The following is a 21,533-nucleotide window of genomic DNA, read 5'->3' on the forward strand; positions in this document are numbered from 1 at the left end:
AGGACCTTCCAAGTGGCCGACAGCTACGGTCACTCCAAATCTCTCTCCCTGAACTGTGGAGTTCCTCAGGGCTCCTCCCTGAGCCCCACACTTTTTAATGTTTACATGGCCCCCTTGGACGACATCGCCTCACCATTCGGCATAAAGGTGGTCATGTACGCCGACGACATACAACTAGTCGTCTCCATCAACCAGGCCGATCAAACCATGGAGAACCTAGTCACCTGCCTGCACAATATATCTATATGGATGGGCGACTCCAGACTCAAACTCAACGGAGAGAAATCCGAAATCATGCTCCTAGGCGACCCAAACGAACTTCCCAAAACCCTTGCCTGGCCACCTTGCATGGGCACCCCCCCCCCCCCACACCAAAAAAAGAAATTGAAAGCCTGGGTTTTTGGCTAGACCAGGACCTTAGCTTCAGAGCTCAAGCAAGAAAGACAGCCGGCACCTGCTTTGGGCTCATGCGAGCAGCCCGTAAGATCCTTCCTCTTATCCCCCCCAGTCTAGGAAAATTCTGATCCAGGGCCTCATCATATCGAGATTAGACTATGGAAACGCCCTATACCTGGGTGCACCAGTAGCTGTCATAAAAAAACTTCAGCACGCCCAGAACGCTGCAGCGGAACAAAACCAATATGCTCAGCTAAACCCTCCCTCAAGGCGCTTCACTGGCTTCCCATCCAAGAGCGCATTGCCTTCAAAGCCTTATGCATCTCCCATAAAATCTTACAAGGCAAAGGCCCACCAATATTGAGACCTCTCATCAAGCCTCACAAATCAACCCGATTCTTACAACACCCCCAAGCTCTGGAACAGCCTCCCCCTCAACATCCGCAAAGAAAACAATCTACTCTCATTCCGCAGACTGCTGAAAACCTGGTTGTTCCCCCAATAATCCATCCCCAGGAGTACTGTCAAGCTGTTACGATAGCGCTGGGACGCCCGAGGGTAGCTATGCGCTCCATAAATCCTTAATCAAATCAAATCAAATCAAACTGTAATAGTCATTTGTGTCCTCGCTTCCCAGTGCCATTTGTATGGTGCTCACTGTGCTCACTTTCTGTTTGGCCTGTAGCCTCAGCGTGGCACCTGCTGCTGCTCCTGGTCTCTAGGACAAGGGAGCTTGCCATGCTTCTCCTGCTTGTGCTCTCTTCACTCTCTGGTACATCCAGAGCAGCAGTATGTGCAGTTTGGGCATTTAACAGCTCCTTAAGAGCACTGGTCATCCTGCCCATGCTCCTAGTGACCTCATTGCTGTTTTGAGTTAGAGCCTCCTGCATGTTTATGCTTCTCCTGCATAGCAGGGATGTGGCTGTGGCCAGGCGGTTGATTGCTTTGTTTTGTTCATGCACACGCTGCCTTTCCTTGTGCCTTGATGCTAATTCTTTGTCCAGTTTGGTGCATAGCAGCTGCACCGATTGGGTCATTTCGTGAATCCCTCTAGCCATGTTTTTGTTGACCTCTACTAGTTCCCTGATGCCCTTTTCTATGTCTCCCATGTTGTTGTTCAGGGACCTCATTTGGCGTTGGCAAGACAAGATGGCTTTTCCCTGCATCCTCTGGTTTCTTACCATGCTCTCCTCCAAGCCACTGAACACACTTGGACCCTCCACATGTGCCGATGTACTGCTTTCTTGGACTCTGTGGCGTCTTGCTCCAGTATGGCCCACCTCTGCACTGGTCTGCTGTGTGCCAGAGCTACCATCCACATGCAAGGTGTGTGTTTCTAACCCCTCCATGTCACCTGCTGATGACTCCATTTCTAAAAGTGGGTCCAAGACATGCCTCCTGCTTGGTTGTGATGCAGGTGTTGTCTCATGCAGTGATACTGGCATTTCTGGGGATGACAGCAACAGAGGGGATTGTGATCGTTCAGGGGACTCTGGAGCCATTTCTGCGTCTTGTGCAGAAGGCTGGCTACTTGGTGCACCTGTGTCCTGTGAGACGTTCTGTGTACTTGACCTGGCTCATGACTCTCCTCCCTATCTGGTGCCGCTCCTTCAGTCTCCTGGGAACGCCTGCGAGATGTGTCACCTGTGGACATATGAGCGTACATTAGCTAAGCCCTACTGTCTCACAGTCACTACAATAAGATATTTCTGACTTTAGCTTTATTCTCTCTGCAATCATTCCCCTAACCTGGCTGGTTGCTGTGCTGTATGACATGGTCTTACATTTCCTAACTACATGTACCATGATGCATTGCTCCTGTATAGTGCTAGCAGTACTGGACTGGGGTTCACTTGGCCACAAAGGGTAAAGGTAAGGATGATGGAATGGGGGGACGCTGTGCATGTGTCTTACTTTTTCTGCTTGCAGCTCTGGCTGAGCTGTCTACTTCTCCCAGTCCGCAGACGCTGTCAGGTTCAATGGTTGAGGCCACCATCTCCTCAAGGTCAGTTAGGGGGGGTGCTGGGTTCTTGCCTCCACCAGTTTTGGTTGCCTGCTTGTGGAGTTCAGCCAATTTGTTTTAAGTTTGGCTCCTGAGGTCGTAGAATCTCTTTTTCAGGTCCTCTGTGTCTCTGGTTGTCACTCCAACTGCATTCACTTTATCAAGTATGTCCAGCCAGAGTTTACTTTTGGCCGACTCTGCCACAGTGAGGGACTGACTGCCAAACAGTTTTTGTTGCATCTGAACCACCTCCTCAACAAGGACCTGCAGCTCCATGCTGCTGAATTTCATTTTCCTCCTCCTCTCTGGCTGCTCTTTCTCTTTGCTGCTTGCTATTTTGCAGTTTTAAAAGTGCACAACACTCTTTCTGCTGCTCAAGGACTCAGCTCAGCTCCAACTGCCTCTCCAGAAGCCTCTAATTAGTTGCAGCTGCCTGTGTAGCCTCTTCCTGGTAGGGAGGGGGACGGTGGTAACACCTGATTGGCTTTCTACTTAAGTTTCACTTTTGTTTTTTTTCCGATTCGGTATTTACCGAATCGGTATGGCCCATAGGAATGAATGGGGAATATCGATTCGGTAAATACCGATTCGGAAAATACCGATTCGGTAAATACCGATTGTCCGATTCCGAATTTTACTCAATCCGTATTATTTACCGTTTTTTTTATCTACATCCCATTTACCGATTCTAAAATACCGATTCTGTAACATTCAGTATTTTAGAATCGGTAAATTAGGATTACCTACATCTGGCCCCTAGTTCTTTCACAATTACCGATTGGTGGGAACAAGGCGGCCAGCTAGGTCACCGGTCGAGCTCCACTAACCTCATCAGCAAAGCTGATCTCCCGTTGCTGTAACGCTGCTGGTTGGCGGTGGTTAGTCTGTGCCTCCTCTTTAGCTTCCAGGGTCATTTTTTCTGTTTTCTCTCCCTGCCTCTGCTTTCATAAGACCCAGCCAGGCTCGGACCCTCTCGCTTGTCTTTGCAGTGCTTGGGAGGTCCAGGGTGGCAGCCGTGAGCTGTGTGCACGATTTACAAAAGGGGGGGGGGGTGATGAACAGAGTGTCTGAATTGAGCAGACCACTCTTACCCAGTCCAAAGATCAGGGCTTGATCCATCACCGTTATTTATCTCACTGCCCCATCCCAGCTCAGAACCTGGCTATATGCAAATCAGTCTGTCCCTGGCCCAGTGCATCATGGGAACAGGGCAGACTAAACTACCAAGCCAATTCTTTACCAGAAAGGAGACAAGCTACCGGGGACCGGTTTCTGGCATTTCAGCCTCTTGAGCTGTGTGCAGCGGGTCGGGTCAACTGGTTCGCAGTTTGCGTGGTACACGTCCCTGTTGTATCACAGGCTTGCAGGTTTGCTATCTGGAGATTTTTTTTTGGGGAGACTTCGGATTGGAATCCGGGGAAGCTCATGGTTTGGTACAGCACTGGTTTCGAAATTGATTTATGCTGACTTTGTGTGCTTTTGACAAGTTGGTATTTTGCCTGGAGCTAGCTTGGAGCTCGGAGCTAATTTTCTTGGTCTGCCGATTGCCTGCACGGCTGGCGAGTGGGGTCTGTCGGAGTTATCCGAGAGTCTGGACCTCAGGACTGATGGTTGGATTTTTGGACCAAGGACAGTGGGTGTTTTGGCTCTATAACACCTTAAAAAAAGGTATGATTTAACTCCAAGTAAGTCTTAGTGCAATCTACAGATTGGTATTGTTTATTTTGCTCCTGCCCAGAAAAGCTAGTTTCCAGGCGCTGTTACGACTAGCAAGGACAGTTTCTGGGACGCTTTATCTGGAGGGGTGTCATCCCCCTTTGTTTGCAGTAGGAAGGAGATAAGTTATTAGAACAATGGGAGGGGAGTCCTTTATGTAGCTCTATATAAGCTGTGTCACCGTGTGTTACAACATGAAGGTAATTGAACCAGCTTTGGCTCTTTGTGACACTCTGGGGGCATATTATCAAGGGGGTTTATCTCCGCTTTTTTGGCTTTAAAAGCCAAGAAAGAGGAGATAAAATTATCTCCCTATTACCTAGCTGCCGCTAACACCAGTTAGCGACAGCTAGTAGGAGATAGCGACCATCTTGGGCCCCACTTTGCATGTCAGTGATATTTATCACTAATGAGATGCAAAGTGGGCGTGCCAAGATGTTAGCGACTGAAAACAGTCGCTAACATCACTATCTCCTATTACCAACTTTTGGAGATATTCGCATTAAGCGGAAATATCTCCAAAAGCTAACACCTGCCCTGAGCAGTTCTTAGCCATGTTATCCAATGGGAGGTGGATAACATGGCTAAGAGTATTAGCTCGCTAATGCATGAATATCGCTGACTTTACAGCGATATTCATGCTTTGCGGCGATTTTTACCGCATTTGCGTTAAACCTTGGTAATACCAAGGGTTATTTGCGGTAAAAATCGCCGCATCGCTGCGGTAAATTTTTGTCTCTAACCGAACAATAGCGATAATTATCGCTATTGCTTGGTAATATGCCCCTCTGTTTCTTTACTCCTCTACTCCTTTTGCCCTCCCAGTACCTGATGTCTGGTGGACCAGCTTCTGCTTGTCTTAGGGGCGCCAGAGTGCTTGGTGAGTCACGCCGAGCTCGGTCCCGCCACTCTGAGTTGACCAAGTTGATTCTTTGTTATCAGATCTCCCCAGGAAAGGCCTGTACATACTATGCATGCTGTTTATCGGTAAGCTTACGGAGGGCAAGCTGGTCTCCCACAGAGGAGTGCTCTGGCCCCCTAGTTATATGGAAACTTTGCTGCCTGGACATTTGTCACCACCCCGTAGAGGTTAATGAAGATGAGCTTAGGTATGGGCCAGTCTTCAGGAGTAGATTTAATGAAGTTAGTTCCTCAGCAGTGTGGGGGCAAGAATCAGCCAATTAAATTGGGCCCTTGTGGGCAACAGAATTGTATTTCTGGTCTCCGTGCTAGCTCAACCCTTGCCAGTGAGGCCCTTCAAGGAAAAAGAGACAAATTAGGATCAAGCACCTTTTTAGGGAAAGAGGTTTCTCAGCGTCAAACTATACCCCCTAGCCGAGTCCCTAATAAACCTAGACTTAGGGATCGGCCTGATAAGGTCGGTAAGGACGGTAAACTGACTCCTATTAAGGAGAGGAAGAAGAAATCGACTTTACCCCTAGCTAGGGAGACTTCATCTTTAAGGTCTTACTTCAAACTGAAAATGCAGGGTAACAGGACATTGAGAAGCTGGGAATAGCCTTGGCCCAGAACACCATGCCATCAGAAGTGGCTAATTTTTTGACAAATAGGTATGCAATCCTTTCTGAGTCCAGTTCTTCAGCTGGGAGAAATGCTCATCAGAGCGGTACTGACATGAGGAATGAAACTCCTTATAGAGGTCAGGTGATAACAACACAGGGCTCAGACTCAGTCCAAGAGATGCTTGCCGAGCTGTTCCTAGAGATTAAGGAACGTTTTTCTACCTCTGAAGTAAACCAGAAAAAGATTCAGAACACATGTACTAACTTTTATCAGATGGCGTATTTCCCCAACATCATTGGCTGCATTGATGGCACCCACATACCGATATGTCCACCTGCTGCCACAAAGTACATGTATTGGAAAAGGAAGACCACCCACACCATAAATGTACAGGTGATCTGTGATGCCAAATACATAATCATGGACATAGTAGCCAAATTTCCCGGGAGTACCCACAACTCTTACATCTTCCAAAACAGTGGGATCTACGCACGCCTGACAGAGGGGGAATTTGGCTATACTTGCTAGGTAAGACACTGTGTGAAACTCCCTTAATACATATTGCAGATGGATTTGTGTGTATGCATGTGAGTAATGTTTTTTCTTGTTACTAATAGGAGACAGTGCATATGCCCTTCGGTCCTTCATCCTCATACCCTACCTCAACCCTTCAACACCCAGCCAAAGGAGATACAAAAGGGCACACAAATCTACCCGAAACATTGTGGAGCGCACCTTTGGTCTGTGGAAGAGCAGGTTTTGCTGCCTACATAAAAAAGTGGAGGGGCTCGCCAGTACACAACAATCACCTGCTGCAAGATGATTGCAGCCTGTGCAATGTTGCACAACCTTGCGGTTAAGAAGAGAACCAAAGTGGATATCTCTGATTATGAGGACCACGATGACCATGATGACGAGCAAGCAGTACCTGAACCACACACATCTGGAGTTGCAACAACAACTGATGGCAGACACAGATGGGAAGAGATCACACACAACTTTTTTTAAGTAAGTAAAGACACACAGACAGGTGGAGTATGCACCCAACGTAGTTTAATTGTGTCATTATGTGGGTTTCTAAAGCACAAATGTGCAATCAGAAATTATTTACCTTGGATTATGTGAGTCCTGGGTCACTTCCACATGAACTGTTAGCCTGATACTGACAACTCCTGAGGCGGAAGCCGGGAGGTACGATCGCCGTTTTTAAAGCACTGAAAACTTAAAAATGTGTTTTTAATACCTGTTGTTGCACATTTCCTTGAGCACTCCCCCTCCTTAGAGCTACTCACACACACCGCGCAGCCGATCTTAACGCTGCCGCGGGCCTGTCAACAACTTGCCGCCATCAGCCAGGGAAGTGAGGCCACGCCCACCGTCCTTAGGCCATGCCCCACTGGATACTATATAAGACGCGCTAAATCCTAAGCCCGCATTAGCCTGATACAGACAACTCCTGAGGCAGAAGCCGGGAGGTACGATTGCCGTTTTTAAAGCACTGAAAACTTACAAATTTGTTTTTAATACCTGTTGTTGCACATTTCCTTGAGCACTCCCCCCTCCTTAGAGCTGCTCACACACACCACGCAGCCGATCTTAACGCTGCCGCGGGCCTGTCAACAATTTGCCGCCATCAGCCAGGGAAGTGAGGCCACGCCCACCACCCTTAGGCCACCCCTCCCTGGATACTATATAAGACGCCCTAAATCCTGAGCCCGCATTAGCCTGATACAGACAACTCCTGAGGCGGAAGCCGGTAGGTACGATCGCCGTTTTTAAAGCACTGAAAACTTAAAAATGTGTTTTTAATACCTGTTGTTGTACATTTCCTTGAGCACTCCCCCCTCCTTAGAGCTGCTCACACACACCGCGCAGCCGATCTTAACGCTGCCGCAGGCCTGCCAACAGTTTGCCTCCATCAGCCAGGGAAGTGAGGCCACGCCCACCGCCCTTAGGCCACTCCCCCCCTGGATACTATATAAGACGCGCTAAATCCTAAGCCCGCATTAGCCTGATACAGACAACTCCTGAGGCGGAAGCCAGGAGGTACGATTGCGTTTTTAAAGCACTGAAAACTTAAAAATTAGTTTTTAAGACCTGTTGTTGCACATTTCCTTGAGCACTCCCCCCTCCTTAGAGCTGCTCACACACACCGCGCAGGCGATCTTAACGCTGCCGCGGGCCTGTCAACAATTTGCCGCCAGCAGCCATGGAAGTGAGGCCACGCCCACCGCCCTTAGGCCACGCCCCCCCTGGATACTATATAAGACGCGCTAAATCCTAAGCCCGCATTAGCCTGATACAGACAACTCCTGAGGCGGAAGCCAGGAGGTACGATCGCCGTTTTTAAAGCACTGAAAACTTAAAAATGTGTTTTTAATACCTGTTGTTGCACATTTCCTTGAGCACTCCCCCCTCCTTAGAGCTGCTTACACACACCGCGCAGCTGATCTTAATGCTGCCGCGGGCCTGTCAGCAATTTGCCGCCATCAGCCAGGGAAGTGAGGCCACGCCCACCACCCTTAGGCCACGCCCCTTCCACTTCTCCAAAAGGATGTGCCTCAGCCGGACGTGCAGCGGACGCGCGCTGCGGGCGCGCTGCCAGCGCGCCGAAGGCGCGCTTAAGGTAAGCCCGTCTGCGCCCAATACGAGCCCAGGACCCAGCCCCCCTGTTCCGCTCATCTCATTACTCATTAGCTACACATCAGACACTCTTCGGAAACTGGCAACACGTGCCCTGGACCTCTGTCTTCACTCAATCTCTCCCGATGAGCATCATAACAAATTCAGCCATTGTTCATACAAACTCATCCCGCACTCATCCCCCAAAGTGAGGGCAATCAAAATGGCTCTGCTTAACTGCAGATCCCTCCCCAAGCACAGCACCGAAATAAACCTCCTAATACTGAACAACGACATAGAAGTGCTGTTTCTCACGGAAACGTGGATCAATTCAGCATCCGACCCAAACATAGTCCAAGCCCTTCCTCCTGGCTATACAATTAAACATCTAGACAGACCTCAAGGATCAGGAGGCGGCTTAGCAATAATCACCAACGCCCATCTCACCTGCCATCTCAAGGACAGTCCAGTCGTCAACTGTGAAAACGCTCACTTTTCCCTACATCCCTCCCCGGAGAAAACTCTGTCTGGTCTTCTCATATACAGACCCCCGGGACCACTTGGACAGTTCCCTAACTCCCTGGCGGAGACTGCCACCTCCCTGGCCTGTTTATCTTCCAACATTACAGTGCTAGGAGACCTTAACATCCACTTCAATGACCCAGGGAACAAAATAATGGGAGACCTCAAAGAAGATCTTTCAGCACTCAGCCTCTCCCTGAAAAACCTCCTTCCCACTCATAAAAAGGGCCATCTTTTGGCCCTATCTTTTCTAATATCCCAGAACTCTCCGCATCCTCACCCCTACCCATCCCCTGGACAGATCACCACCTTATCTTCCTCAAAATCCCAATCTCTAGCGAAATCAGCCTCAGCCCTCCACCCCATGCGCCTTCGCGTCCGTGGCACAAACTAGACACGGATGCCTGGACTAACCAGCTCATAGCCTCCACCCCTACCTTGAATCCAGATCTCTCACTAGCAGACATCCAAATCCGAGACTGGATAGAATCGTCCCTGGACGTGGTTCTCCCCGTCAAACAGCTCCCTAGTAAGAGGGGTTCGTTCAAATCTCCCTGGTTCACTTCGGAACTACGTGATCTCTGAAAAAAAGGCAAAAAACTGGAACGTCTCTGGAGGAAAGATTGGAACCCAAACAACAAAGAAATCTATAAATCGGCCATGAAGCAATATAAAACCCTCATCGAAAATACTCAAGCCTCCTATCACGAAGGGAAAATCCTGGCTGCCTCCAACTCCTCCAAGGAGACCTACCGCATAGTAAAATCTCTCATGAAATTTCCTGAACCGCAGCCGGAGGCTGATCCCACCGGTGCCAGATGTACCCAACTCGCTGAGTTCTTCTCATCCAAAATCCACAAAATCATAATGACTTTCCCCAAAACCTGTCCCCCAACCGACCTCCCAGCTGGGCCCATTGACCCAGATGCACCAGTCCTGAAAGCCTTCCTCCCCATCTCCATCGAGAGGTTGATGGACACTCTCAATCGTGTGAAGAGTGGATCCCCGGATGACCCAGCCCCCATGAGTAAATTCAAACTAGAAGCCCCCACTATATCCCCCCTTCTCACTAGGCTGATAAATGCCTCTCTCTCCAGCGGGATAGTCCCCGTCAATTGGAAAAGTGCAATAGTTCGGGCACTCATAAAGAAATCACACCTACACCCCTTGGACCCTTCAAACTTCAGACCCATCTCCCTCCTCCCAAGCATCAGCAAAGTGGCATAGAGAATTGTAAATGAACAGCTCTCAACATTCCTAGAGACCAACAACCTCCTTCGCCATTCGCAGACAGGGTTCAGACCTGGACAGGAGACTGACACCGCCCTTCTGGCCATAACAGAGGAGACAAGGTCCATCCTGGACGCAGGAGGATCAGTGGCAGTGATCCTCCTGGACCTGAGGCTGCCTTCGACACGGTGGATCACACCATCCTCCTCCACCGCCTCGGAAAAACGGGCATCTTGGGGACCACCCTGGCATGGCTAAAATCATTCTTGGAACATAGGACCTTCCAAGTGGCCGACAGCTACGGTCACTCCAAATCTCTCTCCCTGAACTGTGGAGTTCCTCAGGGCTCCTCCCTGAGCCCCACACTTTTTAATGTTTACATGGCCCCCTTGGACGACATCGCCTCACCATTCGGCATAAAGGTGGTCATGTACGCCGATGACATACAACTATTCGTCTCCATCAACCAGGCCGATCAAACCATGGAGAACCTAGTCACCTGCCTGCACAATATATCTGTATGGATGGGCGACTCCAGACTCAAACTCAACGGAGAGAAATCCGAAATCATGCTCCTAGGCGACCTCTGGCGAAAAAATATGGAAGCGGAAAGTGGTGGTGTACTAGTTAACTGCATGGGTGGTGGTCCCATTGCCACATCACCAACATCACGCTCAGCAGCATTTCGGGATAGGGTAAAAATGTCTGGTTGCTGCATGCCCGCTGAGGCTGGAGTGACGTGTATGATGACTGCGTCGTCGTCGTGAGAGTCTTCATCAGCAGGAGTATACGCCATTTCTTGTTCAGCGTCATCATCACACTCCATAACTATGAGACTTTCGGGGACCTTCCTTTTACGCTTAGCTACCTTTGTCAGATCATGGTGTGCCTCACTCTCAGACGGCCGTGCTGGTTCCCAATTTTCATCCATATCATCAGAAGGAAAGGGGCTTGAAGAAGATGTAGACACCGTCCTTAATCTTTTCCTTGCAGGGATCTGGAAGACAATGAATGATCAGGTGGAGTGGCTTCCTCAAATGATACCTCGGCTTGAATGTCGATTTCCTGATGTGCCCCTACTTCAGGAGGAACAACTATTGTTGGCACTTGTGCCGCTCCATGCACCTTTGCTTGCGACTCTCCTTGCGCCGCCTCTCCTTCCACATGTACTTGGGCTTGTACTTGCACATGTAGTTGTTGTAGCGGCTGTGGTTGTTGAACACTCGTCAGATGAGTTACAACAACCTGTGTTGATTGAGGGATGCTGCTACTTTCTTGCGATGAGCCAACATCACTGGTCGATGTTAGAACAGCAGGCCGCAGTTGCACAAGTTGCAGAGTTGTCTGTGGCCACACGTGACGTTGTGCTGCACACACCGCAGCAGGACTTGTTTCTGGCACTGATGAGGCACGATGAGGCTGATGATTCGTCTTTCTGCACCTAACAGCAAATGAAGCCAGAGGAACATCAGTTAAATAAATGTTGCATATGTAGCGCTTCAATTAATAGTTTGCAAGTATGCATTTTTATTATACCCACCTCCCAAAATGGAAAGACCAATAAAATGCACCACTGACAGAGTACCCCTGGGCATAATGGATGAAAGCATGGCAGACTGGGAGCAGGCCTATGGCACAACAAAGCACGCTGCCTTGCTTCAAAATGGCCCCTAGACCCCCACCCACATGGCCAGGCCCTGCCTGGACCAGGCCTCAAAATGGCCCCCACCCACATGGCCATGCCCCATCAACACCCCAAAAAATCGAAAAACACACAAAAATCACCACAATCCAATGCCATCCATGCCCTCCATGATGTTTACATTAAAGAGACCCCACAGAACGACTCAGTCCATGCACCACTGAGTGCCCCTGGGCAAAAGGCCCCAACAAAAGCCAAAAAATCGAAAAACACACAAAAATCACTACAATCCAATGCCATCCATGCCCTCAATCATGTTCAAATTCAAGACATCCCACAGAAAGACTAGGCCCATGCACCACTGAGCACCCCTGGGCAAAATGGATGAAAGCATCGCATACTGGGTGAAGGCCTATGGCACAACAAAGCACACTGCCTGGCTTCAAAATGGCCCCTATACCCCCACCACATGGCCAGGCCATGCCTGTACCAGTCCTCAAAATGCCCCCCACCCACATGGCCATGCCCCATCAATGCCCTAAAAAATAAAAAAAACACACAAAAATCACCACAATCCAATGACAGCCATGCCCACAATCAGGTTCAAATTCAAGACACACCACAGAAAGACTAGGCCCATGCACAACTGAGTAACCCTGGGCATAATGGATGAAAGCAAGGCACATTGGATGCAGGCCTATGGCACAAAGCACACTGACTGGCTTCAAAATGGCCCCTTGACCCCCACCACATGGCCAGGCCCTGCCTGTACCAGTCCTGAAAATGGCCCCCACCCACATGGCCATGCCCCATCAACAACCCAAAATATCAAAAAACACACAAAAATCTCCACAATCCAATGCCATCCATGCCCTCCATGATGTTTACATTAAAGAGACCCCACAGAAGGACTCATTCCATGCACCACTGAGTACCCCAGGGCAAAAGGCCCCAACAACAGACAAAAAATCGAAAAACACACAAAAATCACCACAATCCAAAGCCATCCATGCCCTCAATCATGTTAAAATTCAAGACACCCCAAAGAAAGACTCGGTCCATGCACCACTGAGTACCCCTGGGCATAATGGATGAAAGCATGGCAGACTGGGTGCAGGCCTATGGCACAACAAAGCACACTGCCTGGCTTCAAAATGGCCCCTAGACCCCCACCCACATGGCCAGGCCCTGCCTGGACCAGGCCTCAAAATGCCCCCCCCCCCCATGGACAGGCCCCAACACCACCCCCAAAAATCGAAAAACACATAAAAATCACCACAATCCAATGCCATCCATGCCCTCAATGATGTTTGCATTGAAGACACCCCACAGACAGACATAGGCTCATGCACCACTGAGTACCCCTAGGCATAATGGATGAAAGCATGGCAGACTGGGTGCAGGCCTATGGCACAACAAAGCACACTGCCTGGCTTCAAATTGGCCCCAAGACCCCACAACATGGCCAGGGGCCAGGCCCTGCCTGTACCAGTCCTCAAAATGGCCCCCACCCACATGGCCATGCCCCATCAACACCCCAAAAAATCAAAAATCACACAAAATCCCCACAATCCAATGCCATCCATGCCCTCCATGATGTTTACATTAAAGAGACCCCACAGAAAGACTCATTCCATGCACCACTGAGTACCCCTGGGCAAAAGGCCCCAACAACAGCCAAAAAATCGAAAAATACACAAAAATCACAACAATCCAATGCCATCCATGCCCTAAATCATGTTGAAATTCAACAAAACAGTTGTATCATGCACCCATAACTGAATGGAGAAGTGTGGCTCAGTGGTTAGATCCGGCAGACCCGGAGCTGGGATCGACCGTGGACCAGGGTTCGATTCCCCGCCTCAGCGGGTCTCGGGCTCAAAATTCCACGGCCTCGACAATTCACGCTCCGGTGCCTACTCGACTCACGGGGTCTCACTCTGCAACTCTGGGCAATAGCTTGCTTAATCTCCACGACGGCCCCTCGCGGCGGGATGCCTGGCTTTCACCCTGTGGACACCCTGCCGGGGCCTCTCACAGGGGAATACCAGGACGGGTTCCCTAGGCAAGCCCCAGGATGCCCTTTGGGTGACAGGTTGCGCTATATAAATACACCTACATTTACATAACTAACCCTGGTCCTACTGGATACTGTGGCTACCCACAATATATTTTATTTAATGTTCTGAAAAAGTTCCAAAATTGTAGTTGCAGCAACTGTAATGCCTAAACAAACTTACTTGTGAAATTTCTAATCCAAAAGTGATCCAAAGAAAGTTAAAAAGGCCTCAAATCCAAATACCCAGCAGCATCCACAAAAAGTAATCCTTCTAGGTCAAGATCCAGGACATGACCAAAGCACTGGGAGGAGCCTGCTGGATAGGAACAGGAAGTTGGAGACTGTGCGGCACTTTCTTCCTCCCACCCCCCCCCCAAAATGGACTGCTTGCAAAAAAAAAGTGTAGGCAAATGTCAACCTGAGGAGTAATTCTGATAAAAATCATCATTTTCAGAAGGTTTATGCTGCCTGCTGGTGGATTTCTTGTGCAGAATTGCAAATTTTGCAATTTCGCAAGCGCAAGATTGTTGCTGCCCGCCGCATCTACTTGTTCGCAATTGTTTACTCCCACGATGCGTGATCACAGGCCTTTATGACGTACTCGCGTTGACAAACTCTCGCTGTGCAAGGTGGCAAGCCACGATGACGTAATCGCGATCGACAAACTCCCGCGTGATCCCGCAGCAAGATCCAAAATGGCGCACACGCAGCATGGAGAAAAACCACTCTGCAAACGCTGAATAACGTTAAGTGAACGCTGCGCGCTGCAATATTGTATCATCAAGCAAAAAAAATCCGCTGCGTGCGAATTTGCGAATTTTCTGGAAATTTGCGAGAATTCGCGGATCACGAATTTGCCGAAAATCCGCAAATTCCGCGAGCGGAACGGATTTTATGCCCATACTTATTTTTTATCCTCATATGACCTCCATAGATGCAACAAACTCTCAATCTGGACCACCCTTTTTGTTTTTATCTAAGGGTTATAAACTCAGCAGATGGTATTTATGTGGAACCCAGCCACACCACTCATCAAGAGCTGACCAAGAGGTGTAATCATTGGATAGTGCAAAGTAACTTAAACACCAACAGCGCAATCTCACAAATTCCAAAATAATCCCACATCAGCTCTACCCCCAATTCTGATTGACCTTTTGTTCCAAGTCTCTAAAATATCGTACTGCATTCCACCAGGTTCTCTAAGTGGGGGGCAGAGCTTGGCGCCAGAGCTTGCAGATCTCCCTTCTTGCCAAAAGGACAAGATAGATACTAACATCAGACAAGGTCTTACCCACACTGCCCCAGAATCAAGGGCCAAGCCACAAAAATGTGAACATCATCTGCATTCCACCGCCCCTTATTTTGGCAAGCTTCATGGGTGACCAGTATATCCTGTGCAGTGTGGATAAATGGTTCTTCCTCATTGCAGAAGATTTAATCAATGGATATAAGATTTCTAAGGATACTTGCCAACAATTTTACAGATCTTCAGTCAGCAAGCACCTCTCCCAGATCAGGTATGGAGGCTCCATTTTTTGTATCTGCTGCCGCAAGAAGCTGCGGGTACCACCTTCCTTTTTTTTAGCCGTTGGATCTTGCAACTCATCTTCCGTGGAGGTATCCTCGTGGATTAACCTACGTTGGCTCTTACACCATGAAGAGATCTGGAAAGAGTTCCACTAGTAAGGTTCCACCAAATTTCCCAAGGGTAACAGATGTTCCCATCGATTATATCCTTCCAGTATGAGACTCCAGCCTCTTTTAATGGCTGTGATAGAGTGTCTGTGAGGTATTCCGGAGTTCCTGGGGAGTCCCACACTGGAGCCCAATCACTATAATACGACAGTCCAAAACAAGCCAGACACTCCGTCCATAGCTTAGCTGCGATATATAGAGTCTTAAGCCTGATCTTTTTAAAGTATTTCGGAGATTCAAATTTATACATAAAACCTTCCTCATCCAAATCTGAAAGCATGGCTTTAAACATCCTGCCAATCAGGGAGCTATCTGGTTTCAGTAGTAACATCCTGCAGTTTTTAATTGATATACCTAACAATACAACTGAAGGTCCGGCAAACCAAAACCTCCTTTAGCCGGTTTCCGCCTTTGCTTCTTCAAAGATAGCCTAAGCCCTTTACTTGCCAGATAAATGAGGAGATCTTACCCTGTATTTTTATAAGAGCAGTTTTGTCAAATTCCAGGGAATATTATTAAAAAGGTAGGCGTATTTATGAAGAACACACATTTTAATCTCCCATAATGGGATAACAGTAGAGTCTGCCAACTCTTCAGTAAAATCTTCACCTCCCTCAAAACTTTATCTAGGTTTGTTTTGTGGATCTTTCCTATATCCTGAGTTACTATCACTCCCAGATACCTTACCTCTTTAGAAAACCTTACCCCCTGTGCTTGGGTATTCCAAGCCATAATCTAGGTCTTATCACTATTGACTTGAAACCCTGACACTTTCCCAAAAGACTGTATTTCAGCCAGTAGCTCAGATAGCGTGGGGTAGTTTTGGTATTTGTTTTTCAGACAGCCACTGATCAATAACCTTATCCTTGACCATTAGCTCTTCACTATACAAGCCTTGAAAAAACTCCACAAATGCTTTCTCAATGTCCCTTTTTTCCTCCACCACTTTAGCTCCTACCTTAATCTTGTTAATGAAGTTACGGGATCTATCAGTTCTGCTTTTCATAGTGAGTAATTTGCCACAATTCTCCCCCAATCAAACTCACTCATCCTACTTGCCACCCACTTTTGGAGTATAATTGCTTCAGTTTTGAGTCTATACTTCATCTGTGAATCCTCTACCCTAGCTACAAGAGTTTTTTCCTCCGCATTGGGCATCTACTAGTTGTTTTTCTAAATCCTCAATCTCACTTTTTTCTGATCTAGCCCAGCCAACAACTGCCCCCATTAAGGTCCCCCTAAGACAGGCCTTAAAGGCGTCCCACACTATATGCAAAGGGGCCGAATCCAGGTTATATTAGAAAAAGGTTGCTGTCTCTATATTTAGTAACTCGGGGTTGAAGGTTCCAAAAGGAATTTCCTGGTCACGGTCCACCACCACAAGATAGGCTCAGATGAAAGATCCAATTTTAATACCATAGCACCATGATACGAAATGTGGATCGGTTGATATCTAATTAGCCTTACTGATTCTAACTCAGAGAGGTCAATAAATACATAATCAATTCTTGAGTAGTGGTGGTTCTTTTTACTATAGAAAGAACATTCTCTCACCTCACCCATTTTTTTCCTCCAAACATCACAGAGGTTAAACATTTTTACCATTGTCACTAAGTAAGCTTTGACATGGGGCACCACAATTTGTGTTCTAGGGGAGGATCTATTTAATTTATTATTAAACAAAACATTAAAATCGTCTTCTAAAATCAAGGGGGCTTCAAAATCCACAAAGGTTAAACACAGATTATTCAAAGGATCGATGTCATCCTCATTAGGGCCATCATAATTGGCTAAAGTATATTTAATACCATGGCACCTCACCTCAGCTATTACTCACCTTCCTATATCGTCTGTCTGTGACTTAATAAGCTCCCCTCCTGCATTTAATTTAATAATTATAACCACTCCCTTTGAACAACACTGTTGGTCAGAAGCTATTACCTTCTCCACCCATCTTAGCTTCTCAAACACAGCCTTACACTGTGACTGCAGCACATGTGTCTCTTGAAGCATAAGAATATTAGCCAGATTATCCTTAAGATGTTGCAAAACCAAATGCACCCTTCTCCTGACTCTCAAACCGTTCACATTCCAACTTAGAATCTCAAGAGACTTATCTCCCTCTACCCCAGGTCTATCCCCTTTCATAATCCTTGTTCTTCCCCAAACTAGATCTACAGATAAAAAGTCATATGAGGTCCTATTTAGGATATTTTGTTTTTATTTTTTTCCCCAATGGTCCCCACCCACACATGTGAGACACCCCCCCACCCTCCCACTCCACCCCACCCTTGGGAACCCTGACCGTTCCTTGGCAAATACATTTTGTCAATTTGGGCCAGGCCCACTAACCTCAAAGAAAAAAAAAGAAAGAAGTGTAATGAAATGTTCTTAACTGCTGAGCTCCCTTCACAACAGCATACTTCACTTTTCTTTAGCTGCTGATTTCTTGTGTGACAAAAAACTGTCCACCTCTTCTGGTGATCTAAAGTTATATACCTTGTTGTCCAGCATGACCTTCAGGAATGCTGGGAATCTTAATTGGATTTGCGCACTTGGGGCCAGATGTAGGTAACCAAATACCAGTCGGTAAAGGCCAAAAATACTGAATTTCGGCATTTACCAACCTGTATTTGGCTTTGTGAGATGTAGGGGACACAAAAACATCAAAATCAGTAAATTTACCGAATCGGTAAATTTGCCGAATCGGTAAAGTTTTTGAATCGGTAAATATTCTGAATCGGTAAATGTACCAAATCGATAAAGTTTCTTATTCGGTAAAGTTTTCGAATCAGTAAATTTACCGAATATGTGAAGTTTCCGATTCGGTAAATTTACCGATTCGCTAAATTTACCGAATCGGAAATTAAGAAATGGTAAAAATGACTATTGAGATGTAGGTAACCTCTTAAATACCTAATTTGCATGAAATACGGTATTTAAGAGTCTGTATTTACCATGGATTGAAATCAGGTGGTGACCAGGTGCAGGCTCATTAGAATGGCGGCATTCTACATGACTGCGAGGCGGCTACGGCTACAGGCTGAAGGAGAGAGGGTCTGGAGAAGGGAGGAGCAGGTAGACAGGCAGAGGATCACCCTATTCCAGCTAACTGAGCCAGAAATCCTACAAAGGTACAGGTTAGACCCCCAAACCATCCTGGACCTTATCAGGGACCTCCACCCACTGTTGGACCACCCAACTCCAAGGGCGCACGCCATCCCACCCCATGTGCAGGTGCTGTGCATCCTACACCTGCTTGCATCTGGGAGTTATCAGAGTGTGGTTGCTGCAGTAGGTGGGTTGTCCCAGAGCTGCCTGTCACATTTCTTAAGAAATTCCTAGATGCTATGTTGCAGAGAATGCATTACTACATCAGCTTCACTGCAGCACATGCAGAACTGCTCAGGACCAAGACTGACTTTTATCAGATGGCGTATTTCCCCAACATCATTGGCTGCATTGATGGCACCCACATACTGATATGTCCACCTGCTGCCACAAAGTACATGTATTGGAAAAGGAAGACCACCCACATCATAAATGTACAGGTGATCTGTGATGCCAAATACATAATCACGGACATAGTAGCCAAATTTCCCGGGAGTACCCACAACTCTTACATCTTCCAAAACAGTGGGATCTACGCACGCCTGACAGAGGGGGAATTTGGCTATACTTGCTAGATAAGACACTGTGTGAAACTACCTTAATACATATTGCAGATGGATTTGTGTGTATGCATGTGAGTAATGTTTTTTCTTGTTACTAATAGGAGACAGTGCATATGCCCTTCGGTCCTTCATCCTCATACCCTACCTCAACCCTTCAACACCCAGCCAAAGGAGATACAAAAGGGCACACAAATCTACCCGAAACATTGTGGAGCGCACCTTTGGTCTGTGGAAGAGCAGGTTTTGCTGCCTACATAAAAGTGGAGGGGCACGCCAGTACACAACAATCACCTGCTGCAAGATGATTGCAGCCTGTGCAATGTTGCACAACCTTGCGGTTAAGAAGGGAACCAAAGTGGATATCTCTGATTATGAGGACCACGATGACCATGATGACGAGCAAGCAGTACCTCAACCACACACATCTGGAGTTGCAACAACAACTGATGGCAGACACAGACGGGAAGAGATCACACACAACTTTTTTTAAGTAAGTAAAGACACACAGACAGGTGGAGTATGCACCCAACGTAGTTTAATTGTGTCATTATGTGGGTTTCTAAAGCACAAATGTGCAATCAGAAATTATTTACCTTGGATTATGTGAGTCCTGGGTCACTTCCACATGAACTGTTAGCCTGATACTGACAACTCCTTAGGCGGAAGCCGGGAGGTACGATCGCCGTTTTTAAAGCACTGAAAACTTAAAAATGTGTTTTTAATACCTGTTGTTGCACATTTCCTAGAGCACTCCCCCTCCTTAGAGCTGCTCACACACACCGCGCAGCCGATCTTAACGCTGCCGCTGGCCTGTCAACAACTTGCCGCCATCAACCAGGGAAGTGAGGCCACGTCCACCGTCCTTAGGCCACGCCCCCACTGGATACTATATAAGACGCGCTAAATCCTAAGCCCGCATTAGCCTGATACAGACAACTCCTGAGGCAGAAGCCGGGAGGTACGATTGCCGTTTTTAAAGCACTGAAAACTTACAAATTTGTTTTTAATACCTGTTGTTGCACATTTCCTTGAGCACTCCCCCCTCCTTAGAGCTGCTCACACACACCACGCAGCCGATCTTAACGCTGCCGCGGGCCTGTTAACAATTTGCCGCCATCAGCCAGGGAAGTGAGGCCACGCCCACCGCCCTTAGGCCACCCCCCCTGGATACTATATAAGACGCCCTAAATCCTGAGCCCGCATTAGCCTGATACAGACAACTCCTGAGGCGGAAGCCGGTAGGTACGATTGCCGTTTTTAAAGCACTGAAAACTTAAAAATTTGTTTTTAATACCTGTTGTTGCACATTTTTGAGCACTCCCCCCTCCTTAGAGCTGCTCACACAAACCGCGCCGCAGATGTTAACGCTGCCGCGGGCCTGTCAACAATTTGCCGCCATCAGCCAATGAAGTGAGACCACGCCCACCACCCTTAGGTCACGCCCCCCCTGGATACTATATAAGACGCACTAAATCCTAAGCCTTCATTAGCCTGATACAGACAACTCCTGAGGTGGAAGCCGAGAGTTACGATCCCCGTTTTTAAAGCACTGAAAACTTAAAACTGTGTTTTTAATACCTGTTGTTGCACATTTCCTTGAGCACTCCCCCCTCCTTAGAGCTGCTCACACACACCGGGCAGCCGATCTTAACGCTGCCGCAGGCCTGCCAACAGTTTGCCTCCATCAGCCAGGGAAGTGAGGCCACGCCCACCGCCCTTAGGCCACTCCCCCCCTGGATACTATATAAGACGCGCTAAATCCTAAGCCCGCATTAGCCTGATACAGACAACTCCTGAGGCGGAAGCCAGGAGGTACGATTGCGTTTTTAAAGCACTGAAAACTTAAAAATTCGTTTTTAAGACCTGTTGTTGCACATTTCCTTGAGCACTCCCCCCTCCTTAGAGCTGCTCACACACACCGCGCAGGCGATCTTAACGCTGCCGCGGGCCTGTCAACAATTTGCCGCCAGCAGCCATGGAAGTGAGGCCACGCCCACCGCCCTTAGGCCACGCCCCCCCTGGATACTATATAAGACGCGCTAAATCCTAAGCCCGCATTAGCCTGATACAGACAACTCCTGAGGCGGAAGCCAGGAGGTACGATCGCCGTTTTTAAAGCACTGAAAACTTAAAAATGTGTTTTTAATACCTGTTGTTGCACATTTCCTTGAGCACTCCCCCCTCCTTAGAGCTGCTCACACACACCGCGCAGCCGATCTTAATGCTGCCGCAGGCCTGTCAGCAATTTGCCGCCATCAGCCAGGGAAGTGAGGCCACGCCCACCACCCTTAGGCCACGCCCCCCAAAAGGATGTGCCTCAGCCGGACGCGCAGCGGACGCGCGCTGCGGGCGCGCTGCCAGCGCGCCGAAGGCGCGCTTAAGGTAAGCCCGTCTGCGCCCAATACGAGCCCAGGACCCAGCCCCCCTGTTCCGCTCATCTCATTACTCATT

This window comes from Lissotriton vulgaris, chromosome 1_1 (genome assembly GCF_964263255.1).
Source record: "Lissotriton vulgaris chromosome 1_1, aLisVul1.2, whole genome shotgun sequence".
Lineage (NCBI taxonomy): Eukaryota > Metazoa > Chordata > Amphibia > Caudata > Salamandridae > Lissotriton > Lissotriton vulgaris.